A 24,188-nucleotide genomic window follows, 5' to 3' on the forward strand; every position below is an offset into this window, starting at 1 on the left:
TAAACATGGGACCTATATCAAGAAAGCCACTTTTTAGTAATGCTACCTTTATTACCACCACTGTGCTCACAACTGGTAGTGCAATTAATTATCGGGACGAGGAGATATGCAGCAAAAGACTAAAAATTGCTTTTACTGGAACAGAATTAATTTATATGATTTATGGAGTTCTTCACTGTTAGCGTCACAAGAGCTTTTTCAAAACAAGAGAAATCATTAAATCCCATAAAACATGGACTTTCACACAGCTGGTAATTGATATCCTCACTTCTGTCATTTATATCCTGAAATGGAGCTGATAAAACAAAAAATTAGGAAAGCAGCAGAACGGAGGTGGGGGGGGTAGGTGTGTGTGGGGGGTGTAAGATGGGGAAAGGAGGGGAAGAAGGGAAGGGGAAGGATTAATTTGCTTTTAGAAAGAGAACCTGATTGTTACCCCACCCCCAACCAATGCTCTGTTTTCCACTGGGGGAATTTTAAATACTTCTCCCTCCTTTTTTCAAAGCAAATAATAATTTTGAAAAGCTTCTGTATTGCAGTTTCAGGGGCTTTTCAGGAATCCTGCTGGGTGGAGCAAGGAGTGCAAGATAAGAAATAATTTTGAACACAGGACTGGTATATTTTAACAGTTACCAAATAACAGCCAAAACATGTGCACAGCAAAGAAACTCCCAAATACAGAGCAGGCAGGGAGAAGGAATGTGTATTTTCGTGATGAAAAGCAAGGAGGTGTATTAGAAAAGGCATAGAAGGATGGGAGAACTGCACAGAAAATGCAAATAAATCAGACCAGATTCTATGGGAAAAAAAAAAAAAGAGAGAGAAGCTGCTGATAACCCTGAGCAAATACCTCTTGCCTCAAAGATGGAAATAGCTCCCTTACCTTATTACTAATCCTTGCTTGCACCTGCTCTGCAATCATAAATACTTCGAGGTGCTTAATATGAAGCTAAATTGATGGCTGAATTTAAGAATTTCTTCATATACCTCCTTTAGAGATTCAAAAAGAGATTTTTAGGATCGTCCTCCTCAGTATCCATTAGCTTCCCAAAGAATTCCAATTTTCTTGGAGAAAAAAGAAAAAAAAAAAAGGAGCCAAACCAAAAAAAAAAAAAAAACAGTATGTCTATGTATAAACGGGCGCTGCAATAGATCCAAAAAACAGGGAGGAGCGCGAGAATCTGAGAGGTGTCACTACAAACTTGGCAAGCGAAACGTATCCTCGGCAGGAAGGAGAGAGAAGGGGGAGGAGAGAAAGAGAGAAAAAAGAGAAAGAAAAAAAAAAAAAAAAAGGCAAAGCTACAAGATAGAGAATTCCCAGGGAGGTTTGGCGGGGGGCGGGGGGGAACCGAAGGAGAGCGCAGAGGAAAGACGTACGAGCAACGCACAAATGGGGTGGCGGGATCTCTGCCAGGCAGCCACCGCCGGCCGACAGACCGACCGCACAGCCGGTACCTGGGCGCGCGCACACACACACAGAGCCGGTGCCGCGCACCCCCGTGCTCTCGGCCGTGGCCGCGGGGATCCCCGGCGCGGGTGGCTGCGAGGATGCGGGTGTACCCATGCCCGCCCGCACGTCAGAGGTGACGCTCAGCCGAGCCGCGGGCGCTGGAGCCGCCGCAACCGCAGCCCGCTGCCCAGGAAAGTTTCCCTAGCCTTCCCCCAGCCGCAGGGCGCTGAGGTTTGGGGTCCCTCCTTCCCCTAACCCCAACCCCAGGTCGAATCTGGATGAGGTTCAACTCCACTCTGCGGGTAGGCTCTCTGCGTCCCCTGTCTCCCTCCCATGCCCAAGGCAGCCCAGCCAAAAGCAGGCTGGGTGAGGAGAGGGCGAGAGGCAGCTCTCCCAGTGAGTGAAAGGGCAGAGAAAGGTCATGGCTACAAACACACTCCCCCGGCACCTTCTCCCAGTGGGGCTGGTGGCCCCAGCTCACCCAGATCTCTTCACGCCGCCCACAGCACATCAGGTCAGGGAATGGGTCGCGAGTGCAGGCCTCACTTTTCACTTCCACTCTCTCTTCCCCTCCCCAGTCTGGTACATGTTTCATCTGAGGCTTGCAAAGACCTTTAATTATTCCATTAATGTACACCCATAAATCTTCCAGAGCAGCATTTCATTAGGCAAACATCAATATGTAGTACACAGAGATGTAAACAGAGGCACCGAGGGGTATTTGGGTAGAAAATTATACACTGAAGACATTGCAAAAACTAAAACAGAGTTGTTGAGTCTTGTTTTCCAGGGCTTTTCTAGGGAATTATCCTTTTTTTATTATTATTATTTTAAAAAATAAAATAAAAAAGTCCATGTCAGTAGATTACCAATGTAACCAAGCTTTAGTAACCAGCTGCAAACCCCAGTTAACAGCACTAGAAGAAGTTTCTCCTGTGAGCTCTTACCAGCTTTCAGTTGGACTAATGAGGAAAATCAAAAAGGTCAGAAGCATCTGAACTACTAATGTTTCATAGTCATACCATTTACATGTTTAAACAAAAATCAGATTTTTTAACTCCTAGACAAATTTGGAATCATAAAATGGCACCCTGGGTGGAAGAGACAAAATACGGGTCCATCCAACTAGGGCAGAAAAAGACCAAGAAAAACAGACTTCCTGGCTTTACACTTGGGTGATGATACGTGTACTGTACAGGCAGCAGGATTTATAACTTGCTAGATCTGTCATAAGGTGCTTGGAAAAGGCAATCAAGGATGCTCAAGCAGATGGATGAGGAAGAACTTCAAAGGGAAGTATGAGATTCAAAGCAGGTCTTAAAGATGGGTAGAGAGAAGTCAGAATCAAGGAGAAGAGGAGACAAAGGGTGCAGTGAGGTCTTCCAAGACAAAGTGGAAGGGTGAGAACAGAGAGATTAGGCATAAAATCTTTAGGGCTCCCTCAGTCGGAAAATATGTCCTTGTGAAGGACTATTTTACATGCTATTTTCCAGTGAGGAAACAAAAATCACATCCCAGCAACTGGGTATCTTCCAGTTGAATTTTGAGGACTGAAGGTGAAGAAACTCTTTTAACTCTTTTCCTCTTCCAAAAGAATAATAAATAAATAAATGATTAAATAAATAAATAAAAGGCAGGGATTAGTTAATGGCTGAGCCCAGGAAAGATTCCTCACGATTCTTCTATCAGACAGACTGGTTTACAGTACAAGCAAAATACCACTCCTGAGAAACTGGTACAAGTGGAAGAACAGTTTTACTCTTTGATGGCAGTGTTGGATGCAGAGCAATCTGGAAATCCTGTAGAGATTCCAAAGACTGCACCTGTCTGTGAAACATGATGCATTTTTAAAGTCAAGTCAGTGTGACTAACAGGGTTCCATCCCAGAACACTTCTCCCAAAGCTGAGATTTGCACAAAAATATTTGATTTGTTTCTATTTTCAAATCAACCAAAACCTTGATTTATCCTCTGGAGCAACGTATGTGACTTTGGAATATGCAATCTCATCTTTAGTAACTGTTCCAATAGCTACAAAAGCAAGGGCAGATGCTCCCATTTGCTATGTGGCACTGGGTGGAGCAGAACAAGCCAGCGCCCCAAAAGTGGGCTGGCAGATTCTATGTCTCTACAACACCTAGTAGTGTCCCTAGGGAAGGCAGCCCCCTCCACACATACACAACTTGCATGATGGTGTACCAAACTAGCATATGTGCACACTTACTTAGACATCACTCAGTTCAAGCAATGGGCATCTTGAGGCGAGAGAGCCTATGGAGAGAAAGGACAGAGCTGGGAAGCAGCTGTTCTATACAGCATGGTGCCTTCTGCAGTATGTGATTTTCAGCTGGAAATCTGTACAATTGTTTCTGCTTAGGAAAATGGGAGATCAGCCCTTCACTTTCAGTCCCACTGGAGACACCACTACTGGCAGCAAGAGAGGTTCTGTGCTAGAGCAGGCACGAAGGGAATAGGAAGATGAATGCAGGGGAGAGCTCTGCGTGTCTGGAAGGTAAATCACGTACATTTTTTAAGTGATCATTAATTTGGTACTCCCATCCCAAGAAGCAGATTTAACCTTCTAGCCAGTAAGTTACCTGCATAATCTTCACCACTGCAACATCTGAATACCATAAGAGCTTTAAACTGTGTATCCAGATGATCAAGTTCACAAAGCCTAGGTGTAAGGCTGATGGCTTCAGGCTCACTCAGGTTTTCCTGTGTGTGGAAACTTGAATGTAACAGGGTTGCACATATCAGTTCAGAATGAAGGTGATTTGTCAGGATTAGCCTCAGGGGTATTTCTAATACCTTCCCTTTACTTGTGGTGATTAAACAGGATTGAAGATATCTTCCTATCCCTTCGAACTCCTACATCATTTCCTGGGGATTTATATAGAAAGGAAAATGCTGTAAGGCAGCTAGTAGCTAATACATCTCACAAGGACAACATAAAGTCACTTTATTAATACAAGTTTAGCCTTCCCCATCTTGTAATTGTAGCTGTGTTGCCATGTGGGTCTTGCCACATTAACACTCAACCAGAACCACCCCACTGAAATTTATGGAGAATAATGGAAACTAATTCTATGGTTTACTGTCCAAAAGTCAAGGGAGAAGACTTCCACACTTAATGTAATCATCTCTGCTTCAGTGAGACAGAGGAAATGAAGGTGCCCTAAACATGACAAACAGAAAATGATATGTACAAAAATAGAGGAAGGAGCTGCATAATAAAGCTGTCTTTTATAACTGTCCAAGGGAGACTGAAAAGGCTGAAAATGAATTGCAGCAAGGATGACTTTGAAGAGAAATTTTCAACTTGCTTAGCTCCCAAATTCACACCCTCATGCACAATTTTCAGACAAAAAGCAAAAGGATGCCCAGGTGTTCTGAGACAGATGACAAGACCTTTATGCTTTTCCTTTGGGGTTTGTTATGCATTCACTCTATGATTGTAGCTTAAAGTTTCATAACTGGAGGAGTTACATTAATAAAATAAATATAATTATACATATGAAATATCAGTGATATTTCATTGGCAAATATATAAAAGGGAGTACCACTTTAGACCTCAAACTTTATAAAAATAGCTTGATTTTCAAAGGTGCTGGGCAGCTGAAGATTTCCTGAAATGGAAAGTGAGGGACATCTTGTCTCTAAAACAGTGCCCAATAGTTTCTTGAAGTGCTTACACCTAACCTTCAATTTCCATTTTCCCTTTCTTTCTTTTGACTATAAACATTTATTTCATCTACTTTGAACAATCTATGCTAATCTCTAAGAGAAATCTTGTAATGATTCTGGTAGAAGAAGGTCTGGTTTCAGAGATAGTCTGTGTTTTTTATATTGAAGAGAATCAAAGATCAGTCTGGAGCAATAGAATGGTTGAAATATTAAGGTGTTAAAATTTCAAGAAAAATTATATGCTACTAGTGAGGAAAATTAAAAAGCTTATTTCAATTATTTTAATCCATTCTGAGATTATTTTTAATGTCAAAGCAGATTTTATCAAGACTTAAATGAACATCTTGAGTAAGCTTACGGGGAGCCTCAGGTAGTCAGTGAACATTGTTATAAAGATGCTCTACAAATATAATGGAATACATACGACACGCTATGAGCAGATATTCCTGCATTTAGTGGTTACTGTTTTAACAATGTGGGAATATTTTATTCTTTCTTTAGGTGTGAAGGGGTCCTTACTGAATACTAGGAAAAGAATAAATGAAGGCATTAAAATAAAGAAAACACAAGTGTTCTATCGCTACAATCCTGGGGCACCCTGAGGTGATTTGTCTTTTTCACCTTACTTCAGTGCAGCTGCCCTTATTTCCATGTTAGCACTAAGATTCAAAGATGATACATTCACATATATGTGTCTCTCCTTTAGACTAGTGCAACCTATATTAAACAACAATGTCCTTAGGCAACGTGTGTCACAAAATTAAATTTCCTTATAAAATAGTAGACACAGTTAGGAAAAACAACAACAAACAAACAAAGTCTTCTCGGGAGCCTGATTTGTTTCTTACATAATCAGAAATCACAAATTTCAGGTATTGAAAATTGGTATCCAGAAACAAACTTCTAAGATTAGTATATTGCCAGCAATGCAAATAGACACTTCATGGGATTTTGAAAAAATTCTAGCTTTGACCCAGTTTCCATCACAATCACAGCCAGCACCTCTTATACTAGACACAGCTTTATAAGTAGTCGCAGACAGCACTAATCATCTTTAATCAAAACATCAGAATAAGACCCCAGATTTTTTAGTATTATATTTTAAGATGTTTAGATTTAGTGATATGGTTGAATAGATTCTCAGCACATAGATCTCTACGAGCACTGCTTGACCCCATGAGTTTTCAAGCATCATGGCATGTGATCCTGCAAGGTGTTGGTGATTTACCCATCTAATTCTCACAAGGGACCTGGTTTGTTAATAAACAAACTTAAAACTCAAATCAAAGCCAGATTTGATCTCACACAAAATAAATCTTCTTTTGCATCCTGTTTTGAAATCACATATCTTAAAACTAAAGCCAGTAGCTAAACTTTTTTCCCTTCTTCACTAATGATTAACAAGTTGAGCTGCTCATCAGTGAGTATCACATGGAATAAAGATGTTCCAAAACTATACGAGAGCTCAAGGATAAAAGACTTTGTCTCCTGTCTGAATTTCTTGTCACACAGCCAAACTATATCTAGCATTAAATACATACTTAAATCATGCAGCTGTAAGTCTCAATCAATGTTCCTATCACCCAATATGAGTTTGACGTGACTTCCAGGTGGGTAGTGCAAGGACTCTAAGTTACATCTATCCCTAATACTTAAAATATCTTAATACTCTCCTGAAATAAAGCAGTACTATTACTTAAAGTCTCTAAAAATCCAGTTGCCATCATAAGGGAGGAAGGCACAGTAATTATGCAATCACTTTTAAAGACCACCACTGTTAAAGGCATAGGTATTGCACATCTAGTACTCAAAGACAAGGCATGAAATAGCTACCCAGGTTTAAAATATTATGCTACATTCTTTAGCCTTTTCCCACTTTCTCAGAAAACTTCTTTGTCAGAAGTTTTATTTCTATATCTGGAACTTCTAGGTCTACTGGATGTAAAACAAGTTGTGATTATCCTTACAGTGTATCTGACATTGCTATTAATGCTTTAAACTCACTACCAGCAAATTTTTGCAATTTCATCTTTTTAGCAGAACATATAAAATCTTTGAAAATTCCACATATTGATCTCCAAACACACGTGTGGTGATTACTTAACCAAAAGGATGTTTTTTCAGTTCCTCTACAAGTTGGCTCAGTAACAGTACAATATTAATAATGCTTCAGCTTATACTTTTTCAACCTGTTCTCCATCTCTCCCATCTGTTGATAGACTAAAATTGTGTTTATGGAATCACTCATTTTCTAACCCTTTTTCTTTTTTAATTCATCCAAGACAAGTCATAGCCTTTTTTTTTTTTCATAAAGAGACTACAAAACCCCAAAACTAGAGGCTCAGCTTGGTTTTCAGAGGTGCTGATGCAACTGTGAAGTAGCTCCATTGGTTTGAAAAGTGTTATTTTGGTTTGGTTTTGTAAAAAATGAGAATTTTATTCTCATTACTATTCCAATTTAATAAATGCCTTTAGTTCAGTTCACTCTCTCACCAAACTACAATTTGAGGCAACCCTACAGTCTGTTACAGCATTAGTAGGTAAGAGTACATAAAAACCCTGCAATATTTGATGGGGAAAACACAGTCAATAGTGATCTGCATTGGATGCTCAAATGGGAGAGCAAGAAAGAAATAATTATGGTGCTGCATCTTGTGACTATTTCTGGATAACCTACCAGCTTCAGTGCCGTATCACCTTCCCATCTGCCAAGACTGCAAGGCCCCAGACTCATGGCTGTTTACAGAAGTCACTGTAGGAGTGCTATTTTACACATCAATTTCTTTGTGCAGTCAGAAATGGGGAACTGTAGAAGTTCGTCCTGCTCAAAACCCTGAATTCTCTCTCCAAATGCTGCATGAAGCAGGTGGGAGATCGGCATAAAGAAATTAAGTCTTCACAAACAGCTCTCAGAGCTGTAACTTAAGCCACTGTTTTCACTGCCATTCAATAGACTTGACAGAGTAAATACTAGTTGAAAAATTGTTCAAGGATCTCAAGATTTGGCCCCAGATCAATGTGTATATAAATGAGTTCATTTGCAACTATGTTTTTATGCCAGATTTAATGTCAACACCCTAACGGTGCGTTGGATTTCATTTATAGGATTTATTAATTTTTATACAATGAACAATTTCACAAAGCAATTTAGATTATTACAACTGTGAAATGTTTGCAGTGAGGACCAGATCTTGCCAGCCTCACTTGCCTGTAGTGCCACTTATATCTAAAGTAATTGAAAACAATTGTACATTAGCAGAGCCAAAACAAACAAGCTTGAAAACACTTAGCCTACATGAGAAAAGGAAACATAAAAGATACTTCAGTCAACTCTGAGCCTCATGTTGTCTCCATATAGATAGGTAGAACTGAATTGACTGGAGTAGACTGACTTACAGAGAGAAGCGTGGCATGCTGACGTGAAGACTGCACCTTTGCATAAGAATTGCCAATGTGTCATTTTGGCTACAGCAGATTGTCCCTATAACAAACCCCATAATGAGGTCAAAGCTAAATATCCTAAAACCTCACCTTGTCACTTCAACAAATTTGAAAATTAAAGCCAGGAAACATTTTCATTATGTATGAGAGTGAACCAGAGAGTGGATTATTTAGCTAAAAGATTATCAGCTGAGTAATATGTCTTTTTATATTTTTGGTGGTAGAATGTTGCTTTCTCCTTCTGATTTTGGGATCATACTACAAAGGTTCCCATTTATAATTAATGACATTGTTTAGATATTTTGTGCTTAGGGGGCTAGAACTTTCCCAGTACCAGTGCCCCAAAACAATTACCAGCATCATGTTCGGTTTACTTGCAACTCCCCTTCACCCACCAATAATTATATTTCTTTTGTGTGTTTCAGAAAACAGAGATTGTTTACCATAAAATGTGATACAAAAGGAATAGCAAAGCATTTTATAAGGGGAGGGGAGGGGGGAGGATAAGAAAGCATGCTGCAATTGTGAACAGAAGCTTAAACAAGAATGGGGAAGACTTGTGCTTTCAGCCAGGGGAAGCTTCATTACAAATGAAGTTTTGTTTCCTTTGCTTGCTGCAGCACAATGACAGCTTTGACAGACATATGGGTTGTTTACAATCATAAAGCTTTTTAGTTTAAAGTGCTTCAGGAATATATCTAGCTGCAGTATATGACGTAGGCATTTTTTATTTATCTGTATTCTGCTAAATGTAGTTTGTGATTGGAACACCTTTCAGTCCACACATAGGAAAATCTGTTTGGGTCTACTTCTGCATTGCTGAGCTGTACATGCGGCAGGTCCTACTAAGGCCATACATTTTATACTGCACATTACCATGTCTTTCAACACCAGCTGTATTATTGTCATTTATTTCTGTGGGAACTGTAAGATACTTGAGGCTGTCCTGTCTCTGAACAAACAACAGCCACAAGGTCTTTATGTCATTTAAACACTCTTCCAAAAAGAAAGAATAAATAAGGTCATGCCAAGCTGTTTGTTTTCGGGTTTTGTGTCTTACTGCAAGTGTTCCAGTCTCAGGTCTGTTATAGTGCTGCAAAGTTTTGCTTGAAAATGTCATACTCTGTCATCATGGGCCGGGTGCTCAATGTAGCTGTTACCCATGTTACATCTTTTGCTTAGTTTAAAAACGTGTTGGTTTGGATGTTTGGATTTTTTTAATGTCAGAACTGTACACTTTGAGACAGATCCTGATTCCAGACTAAAGCAATTTGCTTGAGTGGAATTCTACTAGATGATACCAGCATGGCTGACATTAGATTGTGGCTGATTATGGGATCTACAAACCAAATGGTGCACTTTCTGGCTCATTAGGCGCTGCCAGTAAAGATGTTGCAGAATGCAGAAACAGTCACATGTTGCAGATAAGAGATGGGAAAATACTAGATCTGTAAATCACTAAGTACCATTAGCTAAACCAGAATAGAACTTGTGTTTTCTTTGCCCAAGCCTTACTGGTTCTAGGATATGAAAGGCACACAAAAATGAAGCATTCCTCAAACCCAACCAAACATCCAGAGAAAAACTCCAGGAAGACAGGAGGCTGTATTTTCCACAGGCTTGGTCACTGTTTCCTTCTATTCTGAGATGCATAATCTAACAGACTAAGAATAAAGCGTTTCCTTCAGTGTTGGCGGACAGTACTGCCCCATCTTATGTCCATCCTCCATATCTACTTCCTATCATCTACTCTGTAACTGCACCCTTGAAGCTACCATGTGTTTACAGCTGTAATGACACTTGCTACAGTAGCAGACCATCCTAATTAATGATTCCTTACTACTATGTTGAGTGGTAGGTCTTGTAAGATATCCTGGCACTGCTAACATCTTCCCCATTAATAGCTTTGATTTAGAAGTCCCTATGCGTCATTTAAACAGTGAGTCAGAAGTTTATTCTCAAGCTACTGTGGTGTTTCAGGTATTTTGCTGTTCCCTGGAAAAAAACCTTTGAGTGCTGGTGTTACCTCATATAGGGCGAAGCTGCCTTATGTGGACCTCTGCATCAAAGACTTGATTATCAGTGAATTAACATTACCTTTGGAAGGTGGCCAGGGGCGGGTGGAGAGGAGAGGGGCTGGGGAAGGTATGAAAGGCTCATCTATAAGAACAGTGGACCCAGTAGAGACAGGAGAGATTAAAAAGGAACTGTGAGAATGAAACAAAAGTTACATTTTCTGACTTTTCTTTGAAAATTTAAAAATAATCTTCTGCATGAACAAGAGTCTCCTGGGTACCAGCTTCAGAAGTAACTTAAAGAAAATTCTCATGTCATTTGTGGTTGATGTAATGTAAGTCCTTTTTTTACAGTATTTCAGTGAGATTCAGGATAGAAAACTGGACTCCCACTCACAGGCAGACTTCTTTTTTTATCACTTTGCACACTTGTCAAAGAATATGTCTTTTCCTTTTAGAATAATGAGAGCCTATCCACAGGATTTCTGAGAGCACAGCCTCTGTTTCTCCATCCGTGAAACAAGGGCAGTGTTTCAAAAGACTTATTAATAAGCAGTTATAAACACTAAGTTTAAATAAACATATAAAAATCCTGAATATTAATAAGAATTATGTGGGGTCAACACCTCACTAGTTTTGTTTTCCTAGCATATTTTTTTCCCATTACTGAAATTGTGTAGGTTGGCCTTGTAATTATGGGTTTGTAATTAAGCCTGCATTTAAAGGCAGAAGACCAGATGATCTTGACAATCCTCTGCAGTGCCTCTGAAATAATTTGCTGCCAGGACTGGGCTGCAGAATTTTGGTTTTCATTTTGTTTTTAAACAATTTACAATAAAATACCTGATGAGTACTTTTGCCAGGGCATGGTGCACATTTTTCTTCACATCTCTCAGTCTTAAGAAACTTGTATATGCATCTGAGCTTTGATAACTAACTGAGAAAGATAGCCTGCTGTTCTTAGCCAAAAATTGCAGAATGTCAGAAATGGAACAGGAAGATCATGTGGCTGCTTCTGTCACTCCCAACAAAATCTTTAACATTTTGTTTTAGTTAATGGCTTCACTTTTCATAAGATGATTCAAACCCCTATAGGGGACCTACATTAGGCTGCTGACATTTTTCTGCTAGTATAATTATTATGTCCTTCCACAGTCTGCTTTTCATCTGTGCAGAATTTCTCTCCACACAGAAGAGTTTATTTAAAGGCCTCAAGGTGGAAAACTAGAAAAGTCAGAATGGTTCTTCAGCATAAGGTAAGGTGGAGGGCAACTTATTTGGTATAACTATGCATGGGCTGGGATGCCTGGCAGCTGATGGCATCAAATAGCAGATGGACACAATGAAATGGAGAAGAAAGAAAAAACTAAAAAAAAAAAAAAACACTAAAAAAGATATATTGGGGGTGAGGTAAGAGGCAGGTTTGCCTTTCCTCTACATTCAATCAGGCAAAATATGACACAGGTTTCAGCCATTTAAACCAAAACACAAATGCGGGTATTTGTAACACAGTATGTACTGCAGTCTATACCTCTGTATCACTCCAATAATCTCAAAATTGTAACAGTTTGATTTGATTTGATTACTCCATGTGAAAGCCTACCCTACTGCTTTGTATTCAAAATAAATAAGTTTTGGGTTGGTTTTTTTTTTTTAAAGAAAGAAACAGATCTCAGTGGGGATGACTGCTAAATGCTTAGAGGTTAAGCTTCGGGGTTTTTAAGGACAATCATATCTAGACTCAAATGCACTTTTAAGCCAAGATTAAAGCTAGTCCCTTGAACATGTGTCTTTTTGTTGCTAAGCAGGTGCAGATCTGAAATCAGAATAGAGCACTTGGGATATAAAGAAAGTAAATCCACCTCCTCAGATTTAAAGACAATATTGCCTTGGTAACAGGTAACAAATGTGAAGTACATGGTTAATTAAGGCTTCCAGTTATAACAGCAACAAAACAGAAATGAAAATGAGAAGCACTGTAGCAAAATATAGACAAGACTTCAATATTCAGGTAGCTTAAAACAGATCAGTATACACCTTTAAACAACTGACAAGACAGCTGTAGGTCAGATGGAAACAATGAGCAGAAGTCTGGAAAACTTAGTGGACTGGAGTGCGCTCAGCTGGGTGAGAAAGGGTTCAGAGAGCTCATGCCCTGTCACTGGTGAGTGTGAGGAAGAGTAGTGGGATGAGAAGATGAAGTTATCTGAAACTGTTTTGAAGAAAGAATGTAAATCACATCCACATCTTTTAAACTGTTCATCTGCTGTCATTATGTAGAAGGGTTATACAAAGTTGAAGCAGACACAGATACCAGTGCTGTCCACATTTCATTTATTCTTCCTCCCCAAGAGACTTTCCTCTTGGGAAAAAGTAGAAGACGTGAGCACAAGGCTAAGCGTTATGGTGGAGCTGGAAGAACTGAAGCAGGGTCGCTTTAGTACAATAAGCAACCACTTTGACAGCAAGAAATGGAATATGAAAACAAACACAAAAGTAATAGTAGATGAAATGGACCCAGTTTACATAATGGAGCATACAACTCACTAAAATTAAATGTGAAGAAGAGGCCAATGAGTTTTTCCATATACGTTGGAATCTTCTGAACAAAATTGCAATAAGGGACTCTGAAAATCTAAAAGTATATATATAAAAAAAAGGGGGGGGAATCTCTCTCCTGGTCACATTGCTTGGATATTAGAATCCCATCATAGTCATAGCAGATATTTCTAACTCACAATTACCCTAATTAACAAATAAGCAACTGATTAAATGGGAAGCTTTGAAATAGAAAATATGAAAATATTTCCTTTTACGACACACAATGCCTATCCCAAACTACAAGATATGATTTTTTTTATTACAGAAGCATCAAACTCTATTTATGTGACATAATTTTCAACAAATATGAATGCATTACTGTGTAGAAGGCTAACACTGGGCATGTGTACCAAACCGCTCAAATGTCTGTTTGTGTAGCAGGAAGCTAAATCTCATGCCACAACAGTGCCAGCTGACAGACTTACACCAGTATTGACAAGCCAAAGAAAATTATGCGCTTCCATTCTGTGTTTAGGCAAGTTTGCATTCAGATATTGCACTGACGCTTGTGAACAATGCCATTTAATTCTAGACTTAAAGGATTTTCATCTGTGTAAAGGGTATAGAGCATGAGCAGCAGCACAGTCACTTTACATATACCCAAAATTAAGTGTTTTGAACCAGTCTGAGGAAAAACAAGTAAAAAAAGTCAAAGCAGAGAATGCTCACAGCATCTGAAGTCAGGCTGCTTCTGTGCTAGAATACTGAATTAGGTGCCTAAATTCTTGCAGATTTTGACTCTGTGTTTTTGTTACTCTCTGAAAGGGAAGATGATAACTTGCCAGATTCATAGAAATCTAAAGAGGATGGATTAGTATTTGCAAAGGTCTCAGATAGCACTCAGTAGTAGGCATTACTCATAATTCTGGGGCTAAGCTAAATTTGACCCAGTAACCTACAGTTGAAAGACAGGATCAATCTATCTAGTTATAGATCTTTTAAGACAGCCAACTGGTTTTGAATGTTTTCAGAGTCACAGTGATAAAATATCAGCCGCATTCTCTTACTCTGAACTATTCATATAACTCTACAGCAGAGCTTTTCAGTAGATACGGAAATCTAGTTATTGATCACTTGTAATGCTTAACTCAATTCTGAGGGGAAATGGCCTACATTTCACGGATACATTTCATTAAAAAACTATTTATTCATTTTGTATTTTGTAAATGCTTTAGCAAAGAGATATCAATGGAAGCTCTCAGGGTAGTACAATGAATTGGAAGTTGTTACCAATCTCCAACAAAATATGAGTAAAATGACATTAGTACAGTATGCTTTCCTAATTTAACGGATAGAATCATGGAAAAATTGGGAAAGAATGAACCCAGAAAGGTTATCATGTACATTTCCTTGTCTTAAGGAAGGCTCAAAACCAGTTATTTTGCATCTGGCAGACGTTTGCCTAACTCAATCCTTACAGATCTCTAATGACCCTTTATAGCCACCTAGGAAAAAATCTATTCCAATGATGCTTTGTCTGCATCATAAGGAAGTTTGCAGCATTTTTGTTTTGGTTTTTTTAATGTCTAGTCTCAATCTTTTTTGTTACAGTTTATGCTCATTGCAATCTGTCCTACCACCTGGAATACAGAAAATAGTTTACACCCTTCCTTTCCTACAAGATCCTCAAAGTTTTCAGAAACAATGTATTCCCCCCGTCAGCTTTCCTTTCCTCCATCCTCTAAACTACTTTTGGCTTGTGCCATTCGGTTGTATCTTGTTCATGAGGCTCTGATCATTCCTACTGCTGGTCTGCATCTTGCTTTAAGTGCAATGCCCAAAACTGAACCAGCACAAGTTACTTGTATTTGTAAGAGATAACTGTAAGCTGTGCATGTCAAAGCCTTGACTTCTCTGCTTCTTTTGTGCAACTGTGTGATCTTGGTCACTCACTGGTTGGCTTTTAACCCAATATAACTCCTACCTCTGTCTTTGAAGACAAATTGTCCCCCATTTTGAAGTAAACATTTGATAACAACTCAGAATGCATTACTACGGCTTGTCTTATACTCCAGCAGCCACAGCTCCAGCATTTGCCTACCCAGCTTGTGAGAATGCCATGAAAACAGGCTGGCCTCCACAAAGCTCTGACAGTATCTGACACCTACAGCTTCTTGCCTGTCCACAAAACATGCTGCTCTATTGTAAAAGGAAATTAGACTCATTCAGTGTGATGTGTGCTTAGTAACCCCACACTAATAGGGTTTTTTTCCTTGCTATGTTCCAGTTGCTTATGAGTATTTTATTTTTCCTTTTTTTTTTTTTGAGCTGCATAATTTTTGAAGACACTCTTTTTGGTTTTTTCATCTGTTTTCTGGTGCTTCATCCACCTTGTGCTAGCTTGCTGGACTTGAGGACTAACAGCTCAGACAGCACCATAGACTATTTGTTTGCTGTCCTTGATCAAAATTCAGCAGCCCTACCTGATCCAGAAGGTTCTAATCTCTATTAAATTCTTTCTGCCTTTTTCCCGTCTTCCTTTTCCAGAGATTGCATCTGCCAAAAGGAGTTCACAACGTAATGCTCTTTACCCCCTCTCCCTGACTTTCCTAAGCATGATTTATCCCTTTTCTAACAATATTCCAGCGTATCCTGTCAAGGCTCTATAACAGGAAGTCAAGATCTTGGTAAGTATTAAAAATTCTGCAGATAGATCTTGTGCAGGCAGCTAAATCAGATATTCAGGCACTAACACAGGACTTGCTAGATGAGACATGGAATGGAAAGGGAGAAGCTGAGAAGAAAGGTTTGGAAATTGTGGAGTTTTTACTAAACACTGTGAAAAGGAAATTAACATCTCCTGCATGTAGAATATTGGAATGACACAAGCAGTGTTTCATAGCATAGGCCAGAGAAAGATTATCATCAAATATATGCTTGGACAGTGTTTGTTGTACAGTATGCCTAGAAAGATGTGCAGGGCCCTGTGGCCATGTGCCAGCATAGAAATGCATCTTTAGCTAGAGGCAAAAGAAAACCTGCATGAAGTTACGTATACAACTGGGAACCACAGAGCTAGAACCTTAGCGGGTGCATTTTGACATCAGTTATGCCATACAAACAGTTACTCAAACTCCTGCTTTTGCTTCAGTTTTCTGGGTGTTGCCCTCTTTCAAACTTGTGTACTGAAGAATTACGAAATAATTTATGATGAATCACTTTCTATTTAATAGTTCCAGTGCAGCAAGTTTGTTAATGATTAGTAAATTTGCTTTAAAGTTCTAGCCCACGTCCACAAAAGCAACAATAACTATTTTATATATACATATATTTTTATAAGCTTAGCTAGAGGCCAATAATGAATTAGGGCTCTGACCTGTGCTTCACAGATGCACACAGGATTAAGGTCCTTTTTCACCCCCATGGCTTCTACGTTTTATAGCTTTTCCTCTTTTAACAACATAGCTGTGAAGTGCCTTGGGACTCTGTAGAAAAACACCATCAACATTCATGATATTAAAAGCATTACAGGTTACTGTAAAATTTATTTATGCTGCTATTATTTCTCTTTAAAAGTTTCATGTTTTCTCTCTTTAAAAGAATCATGTTTCCAGGTTCAGAGTGGCTGGGACATCAAAGGTAACAAGTTGTGATAATCAAGCAGAAGGCTGTGGCAGCCATGGCTGAGGATGCCAACCTCATCTTCTTTTTCCCTTGAAGCAAGAGAATAGCAAGTGGCAGCCCCCTCTCCATTGGAAAGAGGTGCCCATGGATCTGTGCAGGGACATGTTATCTTTGTCCCTTGTGTAAGCTGTATTGCAAAATATTACAGCACAAAGTCATGTAACAATCTACTACCATGCACATGCTCTGGTTTTACTGCAATTGGACGTCTACAAAACTCAAGGAATTTTATGCTGAATATATTACTGTCATCAAGACAGTTTATAAGGAAAAAGGATCCCCCTTCACAAGAGTCACCAGCACAATAGGAACCAGTGTTAGCTTCACCAACAAATGACTGCACAGGAGATACAAAAATCTATGCTTCTTTGTTTGGCTTTACAGAGAAGGAAATCTAGACTCTATGACTGAACATGGATGGTCTCACAGCAGCTGTAAGGAAGGAAGATTTTGTGAAGAAAATAAGCTTACAATATTGGGGGTCATTTCTAAACAAGTGTGTAAGGAGGTGAACTGCCTACCAGTTCATAATACACTAGCACATGCATATCAAAGAGGAAGTTAATTCCATAAATACATTTTAAAGTCACTAGATCTGAACACTTAATTTACTTGTATGCTCAGCCACAATTTATTTATAATCTTTATAAGGCCTTGGGAAAAGCAGGTCAACATAAATTATTCTTCAATCTATAGCCACTTCAAAAAGTAGACAAGCGTATTCTTAGCTTTACATTGTTTTTACATTACTTACCTCAGCAATCTGATGACCATGTATTTGTGGGCTACCAAGTGTTTTTCTGATTTTTTTTGTTTTTAAGGAGAAACAAGAATTCACAGGAACATGACAGAGAAAAGTTTCTAATTGAAGTACAAGCAGGGAGGGGATAGCGCTGTTGAAGTCAGCTTCAACTTGTTTCATATCTGGAATCAAAGAAATAAAAAATAGCCTACAGTCCATAGTTGTTTCTGTTACATTAGAAAAGCTGTATTTTTCCATTTGGAAAGGTAATTGTTGATACGGTTGTTTGCAAGACAAAGTCTGTTCTCTGTCAAAAGACCCAGTGTTCCTTCCACTGAAGTCAATGGCAAAACTGAAAAAAAGCTGTTATTGTATCTATACAGTCTCTTTATCGACAGGACCAGAGATGAAAGAAACAGGAAAGAAACACCTTCTTTCCAGTATTTGGAATGTCAATATAAAATACTAATCTTTATTCAATCGTTTTCAGTTGCTGAATTTCTAAGTTTCAGTCTTTATTCTCTATGTGAAATAATCTCACCTTAAAACCTGCATCAGCAACAACCTCTAATAAGACACTACTCCACAGTGGTTTTGTTCCAGAAGGAAAGCATACATTACAAATACTCATCATTAACTGAATTGTATGCATTGTGTTCTGTAATCTGAGCATGCAAGTATTTTTACATCTTTCAAAGCAAAGAAGAGAGCTGAAACCATGTTAGAAAGGCTGTTTTCACTCTGCTGAATTGCAGCAACATGTTTTCCTGGCCAGCAGAAGCCAAGGGAGCTAACGTCTTTTGGGGGACACCAGAGGAGCACATGGAATTACCTCTGTACTGATCCACCCTTGGTCTTTCTTTGTTTTGACAGTTTGCCTGCCTTTTTAATAATCTGCAATTGGAGAGAAAGGTCTACAAATTGCTAAGTCCTACATACATTTCTCTGCAGCATATTCAGTTTATAGCTGTGCAACAAGTTTCATATGCCAAAAATCTCACATAATGTTTTCAAATATTTCATTTAGGCTAATAGAAGTGTTTAGTTTTTCCTACACACCTTGCCTGGAAAGAAATCTTGGAAGATGAGAGTCAGACCTTTGACTTGACAGAGTCCTTCAGAAGACAATTTATATTCAGAGAGTTCATTCATATTTAATAATATCATTCCAATGTTAATATAAAAGCAGAACAGGATTTCCCCTTTTCTTTTAAGTTTGATCACGTATCTCATTTTCAGGGGACAGGAGTTTGTACAGAAATTCAGAATCTCCTTTCCCTGACATGTTCGGTGAAGAAATCATTCCCAGAGTTCATTCCACAAACCCCTTAAATCCAGGATCTTTCACAAACTAAGAAAGATGTTTCTTTGTATACAAAGGAATTGCTAATCCTAAAAGAAGGAAGATACAGTCTGGATGGTTGTCCTGAAATCATAAGTTATATTTCAGTGCCTTCACATGAAAATTCCAGGTATCTCTCCAAGCATTAGTCTTCTTGTAGGCATTCAGACTAGAAAGTCCCACTGAAACAAAACTTCTTTCACCTCCTGCTCTTGCATGCAAAAAGTTCAATATATGAAAAGGAGCACTGTGAGCTTCTCACAAAGGCATCGACAATGAGGACAAAATATAGTTCTGAAGTAGGAATACCATCTCCATAACCACTGCAATGTGCAGTAGGATTATAATATTTATAACCAATTCCTATTTCTCAGTTTTTTCCTCCCTGCTGTCATATTTTCAGTCTGCTTTGAGAACACATGTTCCTTACTGGCCAGACTTTTTAACAAGAAGGAAGATGGCAGAGAAAAGCAGTACTACTTAAATCATAGGAAGCTGCAGAAAAGGAAGTTACACAGAATCCTCCCTCAGCTAGTGGAGAAGACATGTTCCTTCTACTGAAAAAATTACTTCACAAAATTCATGCTATCTAGTACATGGGACATTAATCTAAAAAGTAAAAAAGTCTCTTTTTACCTGAACAAGCATCTGTAGCTCTGCAAATATTTTTGAGTTACAACATGCCCACTAATTCTTCACTGCATGACTTCTGGTCATCTTTGGTTCCATCTTTCCTGCTGGTCCATTCATAGCAAGAGTGAATGCCTCCATGCCAAAGCATGAGATTTTTCACTTTTCACCTTCTGGGGAGCCTTTCATGAGGATTCTTCAGAGTAATAGAATCCATTTTCAGAACAGATTTTTAACAACCTTTAGATCCTTTTTGGTGCTTGATCTTATCTGCAATCATAACCAAAATGCTCCACCATCAATTACAAACCAAACAATTCAGTAAGAAATTAAACTCCCTTTACTGTTAACTAATTACTGCAATATTAAATACTGTCCTTTCAGCATGCTAGAGACAGAATATAAGTACAGAACATGCCATAAAGATAAATCACACAGCTGACTCTGTAACTTAGGTAAAAATACAGAGGGCATTAGCGTTCAGTTGGTAAACTCCCTGGAATGAATTTTTAAGGCGTTTAAGCTTATGACATCAAAGGCAAACTATCACAACTGCAAGTAAAGTAAATAGTGGAAACTGACAAAGCTTGTCGACAATTCATATTAATTCTAGATGTTACAAAACCAGATCCATTATGGAATCTCAGAGAACAAACAGATATAGATGTCTGAAAGACGAATCTTTCAGACATAGCAGATGCCTAAACTGACAGGCCATTGTGTAAAAATACAAAGCAAGAAGTCTGATACATATTGCATACAGAAATCCATTACAGTTGCATATATATTTCAGTGACAGACAAAATGAATGGAGAAAAGCACAAACCTACAAATCATGTCAGGTATTACTGAATTAGTCTAAGAATTCAAATGGAAAAAAATAAGTAAAAAAAGGAAGCCTCTTGTTTTGTCCACTCACTATCACCACAGCTCATAAGGGACAACAAAAAGATCAACAGATATCTCCATTTTTATTCTAGACTTTAATGCACCAGGTACTACTGATTTTTCTCAACAAATTAAAGACACAGATTTATACACCCTGTGTCCCTACTGGTCAAATATGAACCTTTTTCCTTCATCATACATCTACTCGTATGAATCCTTTCTGTCCAAACTCAAGACAAAAGATAAATTAAAAGGGATCACCTGTCTGGTCTTTGGAATTAATAAAAAAAAGCCAACCGACCAAAAAAACCACAAAAACAACACAAAAACATCCAAATAAAATTAATTACTTTTTTTTTTAATTTTTCTTTTTAGAAAGAAACCCAACCCAAAAACAACCAACCAACCAACCAAAAACCCCACACAAAATGTCTGGTCCTGGATGTTTTTTCAGGGAAAGTTTTTGCTGTTTTCAGTGTGACATGTGGCTTTTCTGCAGGTGCGTGTATCACTAGGCTGCAGCAGCTTGATCTCTTTATGGCTTGGTTGCAACTCTATGTTCCAGTCTTGACAAGGGAGGACTGCCTATTTTGCCAGCAGGAACAGTCCCAAGAAATACAATAGAATTCCAATCCCAAGAAACATTGTTCTTCACAGGCACACTTTTCCCTTCACTTTTGACTTCTGTGGTTGGGAACAGTAATATGCTGCCTTGTATTAGAAGAATTAATTTCCTACTTGGCACAGAATCAGGTTTTCTGTCCAAAAGGAGTGGAGACAGCGCTAAGATTCCTCTCATGCCCTTAACTGAGAGTATAGCCAGCAGCTTATCTTGCTTTCTTACTTTGTGTCTGGACCTAAGAAAGTCAAAGGGAGTAAAAACACAAGTTCAAAGGAACCTGCAAGGGCATTTATTGTTATTTTCAAGTTGTCTCTATTGCAATCAAGGCCTCGAAAGAACAAGAAGAGAAAGGCAGAAATGAAATCTAGTACCAGCCGATTTGCAGGATACACTGTTATCAGGATACCTGTTCTACAGATGTGCTCAAACAGAAAGGAAGGGAAAAAAAGCAACACACAATTTAAAAGTCTGTGCCTTTGGACTTTTTGAGCAGAGCTCCTAATGCTTAAAATTAATCCTACATACATTAATAACAAGTGAGAATCATGACTTAGTGTCCATTCCTTGTCTCAGAAATCATGGACAAATCCACGTAGCCTAAATTTCAGCTATGTCTCTACCTTTACTGTGACCCATTTACTGGGTTCCCACAACAGCATACAGCTAGATGACAGTAAATACTAATCTAAGCATCCAAAATGTAATTAGATTTAAAAAAAGTTTCTGCTGAAGTTGGGAACGTCACCTGAATCTCCAGTCTTATGTTTCTGAACTATATTTCAGTTTCACTTCACAGCCTGCCTGAGTCATACCGAATGCAGAATTTCTTCAAATGTAGACTAAGGCTACATCTAAGTTGCTGTGCAGAAGTCTGACTCAATGTGATTTAACCTAAAAATGTTACTGGTTAGTGGTTCAGTAAGCAGTAAGACCAAAAACAGTCTCCCCCAAATCTCATCTGTTGGCACAATAACAACCTACACTTCTGCCACACATCAAGCAACATCACACCACAGCCCCTCCTTCACAAACTCCATGAGGGGCTTTTCCCCCTCACTACCTCAAAAACAGTCACCCACAGGCGATTGGATTTGTCATATCTGCATTTCCAAGCCTTGCCTGGTGACGACTTCTACACTGCTACTGCTAGAAAGATACCACAAGAGTCTGAGCTACTCAGCAGTCTCCCTGATGGACCTTACAGTGGGTATTCTGCATTTTGTATGTACAACTTTACTAAAAGAGGGAGAGATTAAAAGAACTCCAAACATCCTCTTCTCCCCTCCATGCCATTTTCTCATCATAGCACCAATGCTCTTCTCCTCTACAGGATTTAGGGAATTCACTCAAGTGATGCTTCCTGGTTTCAGATGGGATACAGTTAATTTTCTTCCTAGTAGCTGGCACAGTGCTGCATTTTGGCTTTAGTCTGTGAATAACCTTGATAACACACCAGTGTTTTAGTTGTTGGTAAGCAGCAGGACTTTTTGGTCTCTAATGCTCTGCCAGTGAGGAGGTGCACAAGAGGCCAGAAGGAAGCAGAGACAGGACACCTTACCCAAACTAGCCACAAGGGTATCCCATACCACAGTACAGCATGCCCAGTAGATACACGGGGGGGGAGTTACCCAGAAGGGCAGACCACTGCTTGGGTTGGGCTGGGGATAGGCTGACGGGTAGTGAGCAATTGTATTGTGCATCATTTGGGTTTATTGGTTTTTTGTCTTTCCCCTTTTTCTTTTATATTGTCTCCCCTTGATTTTTTCCTCATCATTGTTATTATTACTAGTAGTAGTATTACATTGTACTTTAGTTATTAAACTGTTCTTATCTCAACATTTTTTCAAAACTCCTCCCCATCCTGACTGGGGAGGGGTGAGGGAAGGGTGAGTAAGCAGCTGCGTGGTACTGAGTTACTGGCTCGGTTTAAGCCAGTTTGATCCTCCATTCAAATGGTTATCAATTGGCCATTATTTACCAACAACAAATGTAAGTAAATCAGTAGCACTACTAAACCAAAACAAAACTTAGACCATAGTGGCTAGGTTCTTTTATCAATTAGGAATTAAAGCTTTTAAAGACTTGTTCACGTGAAATTCACACAGACGTTTTTCTTGTGATGCGTGCTGCTACAGTAAGGATTTTCTACAAAAAGGACATTTACTGGATGTTCGGAAAAGGGTAGTTGGGCTTAAAGTTCCCGCTGCAGCACAGGTCAAGCATCAGAATAAAACAATTTGTCTTGTGCTCTGAGTTATATAGTCTTGATCAAATAAAGACAATTCCATTAATATTTCTTGTGACAAAACTTTGAGATATTTGGTGATTTAATATAGTGGTGAGAGCAAGAAATTATAAAGTCACCCTAATGTACTTCATCCTTGCTCAAATCCTTCTTCCTCCTAGCTTTTTTGCTTTCTACAGTACAATTCCACTGATAGTGTTCCTGTTTATCTCTGTGTGTACATATTTTTAGAGGCATACAGGGGAAAAAAGATGAGATGCTGAGCTTGTAAGAGACAAGGCTCTGATTTCAGGCTTGCTTTCAAACTTAACAAAGGTTTGGCCTCACTATATGTGTTTTAACCAGAGAACTGTATCCTCCTATTAACATGCACAACAGCTTTTAATTAACATATAATGGCCAATATAGTTCCCAGTTACAAGACTGCTTAGTATTATGTTGCATACGTGACAATTCATTGCTAATGCAACCCATCTGGCTTCTGGAAAGCAATTGTGACTGAAAATAATTGTCTACTACTTTTATTTGGACTGTTTTCAAATGAGTTTTTGTATGAAAGGATGGCCAGTCATGTCAAAAGTGACTTTGACAGGGCAATAAATACTGCACCTATAAAACAGACTTTGATCCAGGAGCGGAAAAAAGGTCTCCAACAATTTCTTAGTGCAGTGACAGTGAAATAATGAGAATGAAATCCAGACTGAGTCTCATTCAGTATGTTGTTTAACTCCAAGTACTTAAACAGTTGCTTGTGAACCAATTTATTCGTTATCTGCTATGGACAGAGTTAGAAACAGCAAGATAGGTCTCTAAATAATAAGCTGAGTCGGCTTGCTTTCTCTCTTTCTCATATAGGAGGATAACATTTGTTTTTTACTACTCTGATGGAAAAGTTCCAAGGC

General features: G+C 38.8%; 1 protein-coding gene across 2 annotated transcripts in view; it reads right to left on the reverse strand.

Annotated features, from left to right (window-relative positions):
* NLGN1 (neuroligin 1) overlaps nt 1–24,188 on the reverse strand; it is a 475,678-nt gene that overhangs the window by 420,827 nt on the left and 30,663 nt on the right. Inside the window, exon 1 of one of the 2 annotated variants that reach the window (XM_057411581.1) lies at nt 884–1,218. The exons of the other annotated variant lie outside the window; for it this stretch is intronic. The gene's annotated coding sequence lies outside the window, so the exon portion shown is untranslated. Of the gene's footprint in view, nt 1–883; nt 1,219–24,188 lie in introns of those variants that run through there. 2 annotated transcript variants of the gene reach the window in all.

The sequence above is a fragment of the Pezoporus wallicus genome, unplaced genomic scaffold (genome assembly GCF_028554395.1).
Source record: "Pezoporus wallicus isolate ANWC-B61680 ecotype Strahan unplaced genomic scaffold, APGP_CSIRO_Pwel_v1 contig_6899, whole genome shotgun sequence".
In the NCBI taxonomy this organism is placed as follows: domain Eukaryota; kingdom Metazoa; phylum Chordata; class Aves; order Psittaciformes; family Psittacidae; genus Pezoporus; species Pezoporus wallicus.